The 14595-nt window shown below is 45.9% G+C and overlaps 1 pseudogene; it reads right to left on the bottom strand.

The window, feature by feature from the left end:
• Positions 1-1131: 1131 nt before the first annotated feature.
• LOC118653429 lies at positions 1132-3462 on the bottom strand (annotated as a pseudogene).
• Between the last annotated feature and the right edge of the window lie 11133 nt (positions 3463-14595).

The following is a 14595-nucleotide window of genomic DNA, read 5'->3' as shown; positions in this document are numbered from 1 at the left end:
GTTGGCCGCCCCGGTCTGGTTTCCTGCCCAGGAAGGCCGAGGGCCACGGAGAGGGGGCAGGCCCGGGGCTCTGGGGGAGCAGGGGTGGCATGAGCCCTCTCCAGCAGGGGAACGGCGCCCCGGGCTCCTGAGGGCTGGGGAGCGGCCTGTGGCCTTCGGGGAGGGACGCCTATCCAGGGGCGAGGACTGCGCCCTCCATCTTGCCCTGGGTCCTCCATTTTTTGGGCAGAGCCATGTGCTCAGGGGGAGGGGGGGCGCTTCTTCCAGGAGGCCCAGGCCGCTGCTGGCCATGCCCAGGATTTCTCTGGACTAACCAATGATAATCAAGGGAAGTGCACGCCATCACTATGACCAAATCCTGTGTAATGAGACACCGACGCCCCTGGCCAATCGGCAGGGCCCACAGTCCCCTCTCCTGCCCTTACTCCACCCTACTATAAAACCCCCATCCCATCAGGCTTCGGTCTCTCTCTGCCACCTGCTGCTGTGCCAGTAAGGGGGGCAGGGGAGCCAGACCTAGGTTTGAAATAAATGACTCTTTGCTTTTGCATCGGACTCGCTGGCTCCCTGGTGGGCCCTTGGGAATCTTGAAATCTGGGCACAACACTAAGATAGTCAAATGTATGGAAGAAAAGACTAGAATGTTGATTATCAGGGCCTGAGTGCGGGGGGAAATGAAGAGGTGTTGATCAAAGATACGAAGTTTCAGCAAATCGATGTAAGTCCTAGAGATCTACTCCACAGCACAGTGCCTATAATTACTATATTGTATACATGAAATTTGTTGAGACTAGATATTGTTGTCTTTTGTTGAGGATTGTTTTTGTTGTTTTTTTTGCAGGATGGGAAGCTTTATTTCACTTGGTGGTAAGGGGGGGCTGAGAAGGGGGCCTGGACAGAGGGCAGCAGGCTAGGCAGGAGGGGCTGGCAATTGGACAGGAACTGGATAGGGGAAGGGCTGCCTAAGGCCTTGGGATGGAGAATCTGAATTAGGCCCCTGTTGAGACCTAACCAAGTGGGGAGTGAGTGGGTAGGAATTGGATCTGGAGGAATAAGGGCCCCCTCCTTCCGGCTGGACATGGCACCTGGGCCCTGCCTCGTTTTCCTCCTATAGGGCTCAGTCCCTCCTGCTCACTGAACCATGGGACCCTTAAACCTCACTGTCCCTGCCCCAGCGGAGGGGGCTGGGCCAGAAAGGGTAGTGGACAGGGAGCTGGGAGACTTAGGGAGCACGGGGTGGGGCCCATGGTGCTCTTGAGGAGTAGCGGCCCCCTGGCAGTCAGTTCCTGGCAACGATGGCCACAGGGCAACAGCAGTTGCTCCAAAAAGCCGCTTCCATGGGCTGGGCCGGCCCCTTGCCGGGACACCTGGCAGCAGCGGCTGGGGTTGCCCAGCATTTGCCGGTCCAGGGCGGTCTCTGGGCTCCGTTGGGCCGCACGCTTTTTCACCAGCTTCAGAGCTCCACGCGGATCATCTGGTCTGGAAGGTTCCAGCTTCCTGGCGGCCCTCAGGGTGGGAATGGCCTCGTTGCGCTCCCCTTGCAGCAGCTCCTGTCCTAGCCAAAGCGCGCCCTGTAGTCCCGCTGGCGCTCCCCCGGCGCTGCCAGCTTGTTCATAAACATCGCCTGCAGCTACAGGAGCTGCTGCTGCTCCTCCTCCTCTGTCATGTCCACTTTGGCCCTGAGGTGATGGCCTTGATGGCCAGGTCGTGGGAGCTGGCGGCCAGCACTCCGCCCGCACTCTGCTCCGGTTGGCGGCGCCAAGTGCTCCTGACCGGCGAGCATCCCCAGGTCAGGCCCATCCCAGCTGCCTTCAGGGTCATCTCCAGGCTCAGGGCCGCATGGGGGGGGGGGGGGGCGTATGAGCTCCTGCTGCCCTGGGGGCCACAGCGGTACTTGGATCAGCAAACACCGTAGCCGACTCCCCCACATCTGTGAGGGGGACCCTGAGATGCAGGCCCTGGATGACGTCACAGTCACCCAGTATGAGCACCAGTTCTGGCTCCTCCCGCGACTGTGACGCTTGCACTTGCACTGTTACGCCTTGGCCCTTGGCCTGGAGACCTGAGTCTGATGGGCCTGGAACCAGAGTCTTCTTCCTTAACAGCCCCTTCCCCTGAAGCCCCGCCCTTCGCCCATGGCTGGAGCAGCCAGGAACCCCCGGGCCAGGGTCTCCCCCGTGGGGGCTGTCCCATGGCCTCTAGTGGGGGCACCTCACTCAGGTTCTCCTCCTCTTCCTCCTCGCCTTCTGTATCTCCCACCCCATGTAGCACTTCGCAGTCCTCAAGCCCTGGGACCCCCTGCTCAGGGCCCGTGATGAGGGCTCAGCACAGGAGGCCATGCTGCTGGGGGTGGGGGGATGGGAACTGGCCTTCCGGTTCAGGGACCCACAATTAGGATTCTGTCCCCCTCCTCACCCTCAGCTGTTTGGCTGCTGTGCCTCGGGAACTCTGTTAAGTTTATCACAAAAAAAATAAAGAAGGTGGAAGGGATGGAGGGAGGGATGGAGGGAGGGAGGAAGGAAGGAAGGAAGGAAGGAAGGAAGGAAGGAAGGAAGGAAGGAAGGAAAGAAGGAAGGGCTTTTGGAAGTAATAAATATGTTATGGATTTGATTGTGGTTATAGTTTCATGGGTATACTTATCTCCAAGCCCATCAAGTTGTATGCATTAAATATATACAGCTTTCTGTACGTCAATCACACTATAATAAAGTGTTTTCTTAAAAACATCTTACTAATAGCTTGAACTGCATTTTCACAAATAGATACTCTTTTTTAGTGAGGGCAGGGAGAACAATCTCCTTGCTTATGTCAAACAGCCACTTAAGTGGAGCACCGAAACTAGAACTCAGGTCTTTGGACCCTGACTTAATTTCTTTTTTTAAAAAAAATATATTTTATTGATTTTTTACAGAGAGGAAGGGAGAGAGATAGTTAGAAACATCGATGAGAGAGAAACATCGATCAGCTGCCTCCTGCACACCCCCCCCCACTGGGGATGTGCCCACAACCAAGGTACATGCCCTTGACCAGAATCGAACCTGGGACCCCTTAGTCCGCAGACCGATGCTCTATCCACTGAGCCAAACCGGGTAGGGCCTGACTTAATTTCTAAATCCGTTACACTTTTTCCTCAACAATAACTTGCTTTCATAAACTCAGCTAGTTGGAAACAAAGACTTACGTGTGTTTTACTCTGTTTTAACACCTCCTCTGTCATTTCAAATACATCTCAACATCTCTGTTACCCTTGTGTATTTAGTTTCCATATTCATTGTATTCACAACTACCTCATCCAGATAGTTAGATGATTGTGTACCTATTTAAGGACAAGATTTTACAGGGCAAAAACCACGAGTAGTCTTTATTCTGTAACGAGTAGTCTTTATTCTGTAACTAAAAAAAGAGCCAGGTACTTTCTGGACACTGAGTAAACGCTGGGTCACTTATGTTAGTTCTTTTCATCTCGGCTTGGAACCCCACGAAAGAAAGACGCCAGAGAAACACAGCGTATTTAGAGAAAACAAAACCCACATGAAGCCTGTGATACCCATTAACATGCACACTTACATGCGCACGTGTGCTCACACACAAAGAATTCCACGGCCTTCAAATTTATTCTTATTATCTTGGCTTGTTCAGTTTTTCTTCTACCAAGGGATCTCCTCCAACAATTATTCATGATAAACAACAAGTATCGTGGGCATTTCCACTCTGGCATTTGCCAAAAGGAAAATGAATAATCCAGTATTTGTGTAGCTACAGGGACAGGCAGGCTTTGCCATTAGCAGAGAGAACCTTGGCTGAATTAGCGAGTACCAACTGGCTCCATTCCACTAAGCACAAAGGGGGATCTTCTCTACTGTTAAGTCGCCAAATATCTGCACTTATGCAAGTGTATTTCCATATTCAGAAGGAAAGGGTGTTATGTGAGATACTTGCCATTTTTCAGTAATTATGAAATAATCTCTGCGGGGCTTTGTATAATCAAAACTTTGTTTTCAAAAGGCATTATTCATCTACACTTGTTTTGAAGCAGAGTTCTGTTGTTTCTTGAACCAATGCTCTGATTTTCACAAGTAAGAAAATGAGCCTCAAGCTTAACAACACCGGTACAGGCATACCTAGGAGCTATTGCAGGTTTAGTTTCAGGCAACTTCAATGGCAATAAAGCAAAGCACAGGAATTTTTTTTTGTTTCCCACTGCATATAAAAGTTATGTTTACACTATACTGTAGTCTATTAAGGGTGCAAGAGCAGTTTGTTTAAAAAAATGTACAGACCTTAATTTTTTTAAAGAATAGCTTATTGGTTTTTAGAGAGAGAGAAAGGGAGAGGGAGAGAGAGAGAGAAACATCAATGAGAGAGACATGGATCAGCTGCCTCCTGCACACCCCCTGCCAGGGATTGAGCCACAACCAGGGCATGTGCCCTTGACCAGGAATCCACAGCAGACCTCCTTGTACAAGAAGGACACCCAACCAACTGAGCAATGCTGGCCAGGGCAGACCTTAATTTTAAAATGTTGCTAAAAGTACTTACCATCATCTCAGCCTTCAGCAAGTTGTATTCTTTTTGCTGGTGGACGGTCTTGCCTCAGTGTTGATGGCTGCTGACTGATCAAAGTGGCGGTTGCTGAAGGTTGGGGAGGCTGTGGCAATTTCTTAAAATAAGCCAGTGAAGTTTGCCACATGGTTGTTAGGGTCGCCAAAGGAGGAACGCATGAAGCCAAAAAGGGGTGAAGAATTATGAATTTATTAGGTCATCTGGATACCCAGATGGGCTGAGTCCCAAAATGGCACCAGCACCCAAAGACAGGAAGTCAGAGGATTTTAAAGGACTCTAGGTGGGCTTTCTCTGGGCGGAGAATTCTCTGTGCAGGTCTGGATCCTGGGAAACTTCGGAGGGAAGAACTAATGGTCTTAGCAAGTGGAATGTGATCTAAGCAAGTAGAATGTCCATTGTGAAGTGGCCTAAAGGTCAGTTCCCAGGGGAGGGGGTATGGATTCAATTATGTGATCAGACCTAACACATGTGTTGACTCTTCATTTCACTAACAATTTCTCTGTAGCATGCAATGCTGTTGTTTTTTTTTTTTGTGTGTGTGTGTGTGTGTGTCTATTCTTGTATTTATTCATTATTCAGTAAATTTTGAGCATTTAAATATGCCAGGCATTAATCTTCCAAGAACCCATATAAAAGGGTATATAGCTCTATGAACTTCCTTCATTCTGGTTCATTCACATCCATTCCCATGGCCTCACCTTGGATTTCTTTTTTTCCCTTTATTGATGAATATATTACAAATGTGTCTTTATCCCCCCAATGTCCCCTCATCCCCCCAATCCTGCCCTCACCCTCACCCCCTGTTGTCCACATCCATCGCTTATGCTTATATGCATGCATACAAGTTCTTTGGTTGATCTCTCCCCCTCACCTCACCCTCCCATACCTACCCTTTGAGTTTTGAGCATCTGATAGATGCTTCTCTGTCTCTACATCTGTTTTTGTTCATTGGTTTATGTTGTTCATTATAATCCACAAATGAGTGAGATCATATGATATTTAGCTTTCTCTGATTGACTTATTTCACTTAGCATAATGCTCTCCAGCTCCATCCATGCTGTTGCAAATGGTAGGAGTTCCTTCCTTTTTACAGCAGCATAGTATTCCACTGTGTAGACGTGCCAAAGTTTTTTAATCCACTCATCTGCTGATGGGCACTTAGGCTGATTCCAAATCTTGGCTATGGTAAATTGTGCTGATATGAACATAGGGATGCATATATCCTTTCTGATTGGTGTTTCTGGTTTCTTGGGATATAGTCCTAGAAGTGGGATCACTGGGTCAAATGGAAGTTCCATTTTTAGTTTTTTAGGGAAACTCCATACTGTTCTCCACAGTGGCTGCACCAGTTTGCATTCCCACCAGCAGTGCACGAGGGTTCCTTTTTCTCCACATCCTCTCCAGCACTTGTCATTTGTTGATTTGTTGATGATAGCCATTCTGACAGGTGTGAGATGGTACCACATTGTCATTTTGATTTGCATCTCTCAGATGATTAGTGATTTTGAACATGTTTTCATATGCCTCTCAGTTTTATGTATGTCCTCTTTCAAAAAGTGTCTATTTAAGTCCATTGCCCATTTTTTTATTGGGTTGTTTATCTTCCTTTTGTTAAGTTGTATGAGTTCCCTGTAAATGTTGGAGATTAAACCTTTATCAGAGATATCATTGGCAAATATGTTCTCCCATGCAGTGGGTTTTCTTGTTGTTTTGTTGATGGTTTCTTTTGCTGTGAAGAAGCTTTTTATTTTGATACTAGAGGCCCGGTGCATAAAAATTTGTGCACTCGGGGGGGAGGGGGGGGTCCCTCAGCCAGGCCTGTGCCCTCTCACAGTCTGGGACCCCTTGGGAGATAACGACCTGCTGGCTTAAGCCTGCTCCCGGGTGGCAGAGGGCAGGCCTAATCCCTAGGTGCAGCCCCAGGTCGGGCTCAGGGTAGGGCCAATTAGGGGGTTGGGGCACCACCCCCTGTCACACTCAAGGCAGGGTCAATGGGGAGGTTGCGGCACCACCCCCTGTCACGCACAGAGCAGGGCCGATCAGGGGATTGGGGAGCTCCCCCCTGTCATGCACAGAGCAGGGTTGATCAGGGGGTTGGGGAGCTCCCCCCGTCACTCACAGACTAGCACCGATAGGGGAGTTGGGGCACCGCTCCCTGTCACACACAGAGCAGGGCTGATCAGGGGGTTGGGGTGCCGCCACTGTCACACTCAGGGCAGGGCCTATGGGGAGGTTATGGCTCAACCCCGTCACACACAGAGCAGGGCCCGTGCGGTGGGGGGGTTGGGGCGCCTTCCCCTGTCAGGAACAGAGCAGGGCCAATAGGGAGGTTGTGGCTCCACCCCCTGTCACACACAGAGCCTCAGGGCTATCAGGGGGTTTGGGCACTGCCCCCTGTCACGCTGATCCCGTGCCAGGAGGCCTCGCGGCTCCGTTGATCCCGGTGCTGGGAGGCATATTACCCTTTTACTATATAGAATAGAGGCCTGGTGCATGGGTGGTGGCTGGCTGGTTTGCCCTGAAGGGTGTCATGGATCAGGTTGGTGGTCCCCACTGGGGTGCCTGGCCAGCCTGGATGAGGGGATGATGGCTGTTTGCAGCTGGTCACACACCCTTCAGGATGGGGGTCCCCACTGGGGTGCCTGGCCAGTCTGGGTGAGGGGCTGAGGGCTCTTTTCAGGCCGTCTGAAGCTCCCAACTGCTCCTTTTTTCCTTTTTTTTTTTTTTAATTCTGTGCCAGCTTTAGCTCTGAGGCTCCAGCTCTGAGGCCTCCGCTGCTGAAAGCAGATATCTGGTTTATTTAAGTTCTATAATCAAAACGCTGTATCAACTCCAGCTCTGAGATCCCAGCTTGCTGAAAGCTGGTTTCTGGGGTTTTGTTTAGCTTGTATATTTGTTACAATGTTTCAAACTGCAAGCTCAGAGGCCGGCAAGGCAGGGGGGGAACGTTGCAGTCCTCCATCACTGAAGCAAGCAAGCCTCATGTTCACTTCAAGCTGCCTGGCTGCCGGCCGCCATCTTGGCTGGAAGTTAATTTGCATATCGCCCTGATTAGCCAATGGGAAGGGTAGAGGTTGTACGCTAATTACCATGTTTCTCTTTTATTAGATAGGATGGTCCCATTTGTTTATTTTCCCTTTAGTTGCCATTGCCCTAGGAGCTGTGTCAGTAAAGAAAGTCCTTCGGCATATATCTGAGATTTTGCTACCTGTGGATTACTCTAATATTTTTATGGTTTCCTGTCTTATGTTTAAGTCCCTTATCCATTTTGAGTTTATTTTTGTGTATGGTGTAAGGTGGTGGTCTAGTTTCATTTTTTTGCATGTGTCTGACCAAATTTCCCAGCACCATTTATTGAAGAGACTGTCTTGACTCCATTGTATGTTCTTGCCTCCATTGTCAAATATTAATTGGGCATAGTGGTTTGGGTCGATTTCTGGGTTCTCTATTCTATTCCATTGGTCTATATATCTGTTCTTGTGCCAGTACCTGGTAGTTTTGAGAACAGTGGCTTTGTAATACAGCTTGATAACTGGTATTGAGATCCCATCTACTTTGTTCTTCTTTCTCAGGATCACAGCAGCTATTCAGGGGGTTTTTTGTTTGTTTGTTTGTTTTATTCCAGATGAATTTTTGGAGGGTTTTTTTCTAGATCAGTGAAATATGCTGTCGGTATTTTAATGGGGAGTGCATTGAATCTATATATTGCTTTGGGTAATATGGACATTTCGATGATGTTGATTCTACCAATCCATGAACATGGTATGTTCTTCCATCTGTTTATGTCTTCCTCTATCTCTTTTTTCAATGTTCTGTAGTTTTCTGGGTAGAGGTCTTTTACCTCCTTAGTTAAGTTTATTACTAGGTATCTTAATTTTTTTGGTGCATTTGTAAATGGGATTGTTTTTTAATTTCTCTTTCTGTAAGTTCACTATTGGGGTATAGAAATGCCATAGACTTCTTGGCGTTAATTTTGTATCCTGCTACATTGCCAAATTCATTTATTAGGTCTAATAATTTTTTGATGGAGTCTTTAGGGTTTTATAAGAACAGTATCATATCATCTACGAATAATGACAATTTTACTTCTTCTTTTCCAATTTGGATACCTTTTATTTCTTCTTCTTGTCTGATCACTTTGGCTAGCACCTCCAGTACTATGTCGAACAGGAGTGGTGAAAGTGGGCATCCCTGTCTTGTTCCTGTTCTTAAGGGAAATGGTTTTAGTTTTTGCCCATTGAGTATGATGTTGGCTGTAGGTTTGTCATATAAGGCTTTTATTATTTTGAGGTATTATCACTCTATTCCCACTTTGCCGAGAGTTTTTATCAAGAAAGGGTGTTGGACTTTGTCAAATACCTTTTCTGCATCAATTGATATGATTATGTGATTTTGTCTCTCAATTTGTTTATGTGATGTATCATGTTTATTGATTGTGGATATTGTACCAGCCTTGCATTCCTGGAATAAATCCCACTTGGTCATCGTGTATGATCTTTCTAATGTAATGCTGGATCCAATTTCCTAGAATTTTGTTGAGGATTTTAGCATCTATGTTCATCAGGGATATTTTCCTGTAATCCTCTTTCTTTGTGGTATCTTTATCTGGTTTTGGGATTAGGGTAATGCTGGCTTCATAGAAAGAGCTTGAAAGTGTGCCTTCCTCTTGAATTTTTTGGAATAGTCTGAGAAGGATTGGCTTTAGTTCTTCTTTGAATGTTCGGTAAAACTCCCCTGTGAAGCCATCTGGTCCAGGGCTTTTGTTTGCTGGAAGCTTTTTGATTGCTGTTTCAATTTCATCAGTAGTTATTGACCTATTAAGGTTTTTTGATTCTTCCTGATTGAGTTTTGGAAGCTTGTATTTTTTTAGGAATGTGTCCACTTCATCGAGGTTGCCCACTTTGTTGGAGTGGAGTTGTTCGTAGTATTTTTTGACAATCCTTTGTATATAAGTAGGGTCAGTTGTTACTTCACCTCTTTCATTTCTGATTTTGTTTATTTGGGTCCTCTCTCTTTGTTTCTTGGTGATCCTGGCGAGAGGTTCATCAATCTTGTTGATCCTTTCAAAGAACCAGCTCTTGGTTTCATTGATCATTTGTACTGTTTTTTTGGTCTCTATGTCATTTATTTCTTCTCTGATCTTTATTATTTCCTTCATTCTGGATACTGTGGGCTTTTCTTGTTGCTCTTTTTCTAACTCTTTGAGTTGTAGGGTTAGATCATTTATTACTAGTTTTTCTTGTTTTTTGAGGTAGGCCTGTAGAGCAATGAACTTCCCTCTCAGGACTGCTTTCATTGTGTCCTATAGATTTTGGGTTGTTGTGTTTTCATTGTCATTTGTTTCCAAGATGATTTTTATTTCTTCTTTGATCTCCCTGGTAACCCAGTCATTGTTTAATTGCATGCTATTTAGCCTCCAAGTATTCTTTTTTTATTCAGTGTTTTTATTGTAGTTGATTTCTAGTTTTATGCCATTGTGATATGAGAAGATGCTTGTTATGATTTCTATTCTCTTGAAGTTGAAGAGACTTTGCCTGTGTCCTAATATATGGTCTATCTTTGAAAACGTCCCATGTGCACTGGAGAAGAATGTATATTCTGTAGCTTTGGGGTGAAATATTCTGAAGTTGCCAATTAAGTCCATCTGATCTAGTGAGTCATTTAGGATTGCTGTTTCTTTGCTGATTTTTTGTCTAGAGGATTTATCCAGTGGTGTCAGTGGAGTATTAAAGTCCCCTAATATGACTGTATTGCTATTGATCTCTCCCTTGATATCTTCCAGAAGTTGGGTGCTCCTCTATTGGGTGCATATATGTTTACCAGAGTTATATCTTCTTGTTGAATTACTCCCTTTAGTATTATGTAGTGGCCTTCCTTATCTCTTGTTATGGCCTTTAGTTTGAGGTCTTTTTTGTCAAATATAAGTTTCGCAAACCCAGCTTTTTTCTCATATCCATTTGCACAAAACATTTTTTTCCATCCCTTCACTCCCAGTCTGTGAGAATCCTTTGTTCTGAGGTGGGTCTCTTGCAGACAGCAAATATATGGGTCATTTTTCTTATCCATTCAGCTACCCTGTGTCTTTTGATTGGAGCATTTAATCCATTTACATTTAATGTTATTATTGAAAAGTACTTGTTTGTGGTCATTTTTATTCTTAATGTTTGTGTTTTTCTTGCCTTTCTGTTTCTCCTTTTTACAGAAGTCCCTTTAGCATTTCTTGCATTGCTGGCTTGGTGGTAATAAACTCTCTTAGCCCTTTTTTGCTTGTGAAGCTCCTGATTCTACCTTCAATTTTGAATGATAGCCTTGTTGGGTATAGTATTCTTGGATTCAGTCCCTTGCTTTGCATCACTTTGTATATTTCATTCCATTCCTTTCTTGCCTGGTGTGTTTCTGTTGAGAAGTCAGCTGATATTCTAATAGGAGATCCTTTGTAGGTAACTTTCTGTCTCTCTCTGGCAGCTTTTAAGATTCTTACTTTGTCGTTGGTATTTGCCAATTTAATTATGATGTGTCTTGGTGTTGGTCTTTTGGGGTTCATCTTGTTTGGCACTCTATGTGCTTCTGGGACTTGTGTAGTTTTTTTCTTGCCAGTATCAGGAAAGTTTTCTGTCATTATTTCTTCAAACAGGTTTTCTATTCCTTGCTTCTCCTCCTCTCCTTCTGGTATCCCTATTAAGTGAATGTTGTTTCATTTTGAATTGTCCCAAAGCTCCCTTAGGCTCTCCTCTTGCTTTTTAAGTTTTTTTCCAGTTGCTCCTGTGTTTGTGTGTTTCCTACCTTGTCTTCTAATTTGCTGATGTGGTCCTCAGCCTCTTCTAGTCTGCTGTTTAAGCCTTCCATTGTGTTCTTTATTGCAGCTATGTCGTTCTTTATTTCCTCTTGGTTCCTTTTCATGTTGGTGACATTCTCATTCAGATCCTTATAATTCTCATTGAGTTGTGTGCATTTGTCATCCAGCTGTTTGAGCATCCTTATAACCATTACTCTGAATTCTTTCTCTGATATGTTGCTAGCCTCAATTTTATTTAACTCCCTTTCTAGTGACTCCTTTTTTTCTTTCCTTTGTGGATTGCTTTTTTGTCTTCCCATGTTTTGCTGTAATGTTTTGATTGTAGCTCCGATTGCTTTGCTACCCAGTTTCTTTAGGGTGTGGTGCTACTGGTGTGACCACTCAGGTCTCCTGGGCTTGGTAGTCTCGTGTAGCTCCCTACTTGAGCTATTTGGGTTCTCCTGATGTAGGCCTGTGAGCTGGAAAGGCGCAACTGAGGTGTCTAGAAGTCAGCAGCTGTGGAGGGGGTGTCCCAAGTTTTGCTGTCTTGCATCCTTGGTTGAAATCACGTGTGCCCAGCAGAGACTCACAGTGGCACCCAGGAACAGTCTGTTGGGGTGGTGGGGCTCAGGAGGCCAGCGTTCTGGAAAGGCGTGACTGTGGTGTCCAGAGTTCAGTAGTTGTGGGGTGAGCAGACTTAGCTTTTGCTGCTGTCTCTGTGGTTGTATACACGCTACCCCAGCGGCAGTTCACAGGGGTACCTGTGGTGTCTTTGCCAGCAGGGTGTACTGACACACTCTGAAGGGCCCTGGCACTGAAGCCACTGGATTGCAGTGTCTGTGGGCAGGTATCCCAGAAGAGGGAATTCAGCGTTTCTATAGCCCAGCAGTGCATCCCTGTTTGTTTAAGTGCGTGTCCAGTGGGGCTCACAGCAGGGCCCCAGGGCTGCCTGTGGAGAGGCGGTCTTGGGAGACTTGCATGCTGGAAAAGCATGCACCTGTAGCGTCCAGAGTTCTGCAGCTGTGGGGTGGGGAAACTCAGTTTTTGCTGATGCACCTGTGATGGATAGGCGTGCGTTCCCGGTGGTGGCACACAGGAGCACCCGCAGTGAGTTTGCTAGCGCAGGCGCACTGAAGCACTCTGAAGGGCCCTGGCAAGCTTAATCTAGGCGTCTTTGGGCCGGTATCCAGGGTGGGTGAATTCAGAATCTCTACTGCGCAGGGGAGTGCGTCCCTATTTGTCCAAGATTAGACCCAGCAGAGGCTCACTGCGGCTTCCCAAAGTGCCCTGTGGATAGGTGGGCTCAGGGGGAATTAGCAACTGTGGCAGTGCAGGCGCTGAGCTGTGACGCACTCTGAGGGGCCCTGGAGCTGAAGGGCCCGGGCACTGAAGTTGCGCAGCTGGGTGTGTGTGGGCAGTTATTCAGGCAGAGGGAATTCAGAATTTCTACTGGGGGGCAGTGCGTCTCTGTCTGTACAAAATCACACCCAGCTGGGGCTCACAGTGACTCCTAAGAGGAGTCTATGGAGTGGTGTGCCTCAGAGCCCTGTGCGCTGGAGGATGTCTGCTGCTGGGGAGGGGGGTTGTAGTTACTGCTGAGGGCATGGTGACCTTTGGAGGTGGAGATCCCAGGATCTGTGAGTCTGCGGGTGTGGCTGCAGGAATTTGGTTAGAGTGGCTACTAAGTCGTGGGCAGTGTCCAAGGCCTGTCTGGGTGATGGTGCTGATGAGTTCCTAGAAGAAGCCACTCTCCCCTTTAAGATGGTGTGGGCTCCGTGCCAGAGTCCCGCAGTCCGAAGCGGTGGTAGTCTCTCCCTGTCCCAGAGAGCCTGGTCTGCCAGCCTCTGCTGCTCCTGCCGGATTTAACTGTCCCTCACTCACTCACACACACCACACACACATCCACACACTCTCCTTTCATCTCCTCACTCACTTACTTCCTATCCCTCACCTCTGTCCTGCCAGCCGCCATCTTCCCCCCCCACACACACACACACATGCAATGCTGTTTGATAGCATTTTAGACACAGTAGAACTTCTTTCAAAATTGAAGTCAATCATCTCAAACCCTTCTGCGGCTTTATCAACTAAGTTTATGTAATATCCTAAAACCTGTGTTGTCATTTCAACAACCTTCACAGCATCTTCACCAGGAGTAGACAAGGGACTCTTCCCTTTACTTGAACACTTAGAAGCCACTATAGGTTGATCATTGGCCGAGTTTCAATATTGTTGCGTCTCAGGGAATAGGGTGGCCCCAGAAGGAGAGAGATGGGTAATGGCTTGTCAGTGGAGCAGTCAGAATACACACATTTATCCATTAAGTTCATAGTCTTATATGAGCACAGTTCATGGTGCCCCAAAACAATTACAATAGCAAGATCAAAGATTGCTGACCACAGATCTTTATAATAAATACTTATAATAATAATGAAAAATCTGAAATATTGAGACAATTACCAAAATGTGACACAAAGAAATGAAGCAAGAAAATGGTGTTGTAAAAATGATGTTGATAGGTTTGTGTGATGCAGGGCTGCCATAAACATCCAATTTGTAAAAAAAAAAAACACCAAAAAACAAAAAACACAAAAACAACAACAACAAACACACAATATCTGCAAAGTGTAATCAAGAATGGTGCACCAGCCTGGTTGAGGGTCAACCTATGGACCAGGAGGTCACTGGTTGTGGGTTTGATCCCCAACAGGGGATGTGCAGGAGGCAGCTGATCAATGATTCTTTCTCATCATTGATGTTTCTATCTCTTTCTGTCCTTTTCTCTCTGAAATAAAAAATAAATAAATGAAATAAAAATAAACAAGAATGATATGCTTGTATTACTTTCTGTTTGGGAAAAATATTAACAATCTGAACTTAGGCTTCTTTCAGGAAAAAAAAGTAGATTTTTTAAACAAATCTGTTTCTGGATAGAAAGATGGTGAGAAAAAAAATTTTCTACTATTTTTGCTACTGTTTTCCCACTGGTTCCTCCTATTCTATGTGGTCAACATCAAATGAATGGATATGGTATACAGATACACTGATCACAAGGATCTGATAATCTATTAAGTGGAAAGACACTCAAAAACATAGACTCAATATTGCTTATCAAGTAAGGTTACTAAGGGAAAAATAATCATTCTCCACTGAGCTGATATATTTTGTGAGGAAAAGAGTAATTTATAATTGATATTTGATGCGAAAAAATCAAAGAGGGCTTCTTGGAGTCAATGACTAAATATTTTGAGCCAAAT

The sequence above is a fragment of the Myotis myotis genome, unplaced genomic scaffold (assembly GCF_014108235.1).
Source record: "Myotis myotis isolate mMyoMyo1 unplaced genomic scaffold, mMyoMyo1.p scaffold_m19_p_4, whole genome shotgun sequence".
Classification (NCBI taxonomy): domain Eukaryota; kingdom Metazoa; phylum Chordata; class Mammalia; order Chiroptera; family Vespertilionidae; genus Myotis; species Myotis myotis.
Note: the sequence above shows the minus strand (reverse complement) of the source record. Positions and strands in the feature narration are given on the sequence as shown.